This window comes from Manis javanica, chromosome 14 (genome assembly GCF_040802235.1).
Source record: "Manis javanica isolate MJ-LG chromosome 14, MJ_LKY, whole genome shotgun sequence".
NCBI classification, from domain to species: Eukaryota; Metazoa; Chordata; class Mammalia; order Pholidota; family Manidae; genus Manis; species Manis javanica.
In genome coordinates, this window is record NC_133169.1 from 40,725,223 (window position 1) to 40,727,355 (window position 2,133).

The window sequence follows — 2,133 nt, forward strand, 5'->3', positions numbered from 1 at the left end:
CAGGTGTGTGCCTATAGAATAAGTATTAATCCAAGCTAGACAAGGGCAACAAAACATCCACGGATGCAGAGGATTTCTCTCAAAACAGGGGGGGTGAGGTTCTAAGCCTCACCTCTGTTGATCCCCAATTTCTCACCTGATGGCACTGCCTGTGTCTTAGGGTGTTCCTCCCTTGAGGAATCTTACCCGTCTCTGGCTAACCAGTCATCTTCCAGGGCCATACAGGGAAATGTGAGTTGGTAAGTGAGAGAAAAGCAATATTGTTTGAAAAGGTTAGCTTTTTACTTCTTTGCAGTTTTATGCCCTGTGGCTTCTATGCCCAGCATTTGTCTTGAGGTATCTTTACCACTTGGAGGAATTATGATACTCGGTAATTTCTATATGAGGCACGAATTCTACTTAGGGGTTGTAATTATGAAGGAAGAAGAGAAGCTATAAAAGTAGCAGATGGAAGAAAACATGGGAATATTGATTATTTCTTTGACATATCTTCTTGTAGTGTAACATGTGTGTATAGGTTTTAAATTACTAATTAAATTGCATGCACACATTAACATAATAGGAATACAGCTACATAACCAAAGCAAACCTACAATTACCAGCCATATCCAGTGAAACCAAGAAAATCGGTTAGGCACCCTAGGCATTTGTGAAAACTTATCAATGATATGATGGATATTGTCTAACTGAATTTGAATAGTTTGAGAAAAATCAGACAAATTAAAACAACACATTCCTGGGAACTGTTCACATCCCACATGTTCTTTTAACAGTAGATAGTCTATAGTCACAAGATTTTGGAGCGCTGCAACTTGCACTTCTCCTAATTCTTGGTTGAGTTCCGACAGTATAGATCCAGTCAAATTTGTTGTTTTACTGTATGCACAGGCCAGCTTAGATATCTCTTCTTCACTCCAATGGCAAGTCCTAGAACCGGTGGGATGAATGCAGCAACAACTGCAACAGCACCAGGATCTTTGTTGAAGTTTTTTGGTGAACATCTTCTGGAATGACTCTTCCAGAGAATGTTGATGTTGGAAGTTTTTTTTATCGTATCTTAATTCATTTTCTGGGTAGCCAAATTAGGCTTTGATCCTCTGTATAAACACAAACAAACCCTTTGCCCACACTCTGATATGACTTTTCTACCATTGTGAAGAACTTATTGGAGATCACCACACAGGAACTGCTTTTTTTTTTTAAGAGAAAGGAATATTATCAGAAAAATGTACTTCCATAGCTGATCATCTGACACCCTTTAAATGATCAAAATTAAGGATATTTAAAGCATGCATTAATTGGTGATTTGCAGTTAGTTTTATCCTATCAGGGAGTAATCCCCCTTTCTTGCTTTTTTCTTTTTTTTTGTTATCATTAATCTACAATTACATGAAGAACATTATGTTTACTAGGCTGGCCCCTATACCAGGTCCCCCCCCACAAACCCCTTACAGTCACTGTCCATCAGCATAGCAAAATGTTGTATAATCACTACTTGTTTTATCTGTGTTGTACAGTCCTCCCCTTTATCCCACCCCCCCATTATGCATGCTAATCATAATACCCCCTTTCTTCTTCCCCCCACCTTATCCTTCCCTATCCACCCATCCTCCCCAGTCCATTTTCCTTTGGTACCTGTTAGTCCATTCTTGGGTTCTGTGATTCTGCTGCTGTTTTGTTCCTTCAGTTTTTCCTTAGTTCTTATACTCCACAGATGAGTGAAATCATTTGGTATTTCTCTTTCTCCGCTTGCCTTATTTCACTGAGCATAATACTCTCCAGCTCCATCCATGTTGTTGCTAATGGTAGGATTTGTTTTCTTCTTATGGCTGAATAATATTCCATTGTGCATATGTACCACATCTTCTTTATCCATTCATCTACTGATGGACACGTAGGTTGTTTCCAATTGTTGGCTATTGTAAATAGTGCTGCAATAAACATAGGGGAGCATCTGTCTTTTTCAAACATGAGGGCTGCATTCTTAGGGTAAATTCCTAGGAGAGGAATTCCTGGGTCAAATGGTAAGTCTGTTTTGAGCATTTTGAGGATCCTCCATACTGCTTTCCATAATGGTTGAACTAATTGACATTCCCACCAGCAGTGTAGGAGTGTTCCCCTTTATCGACAACC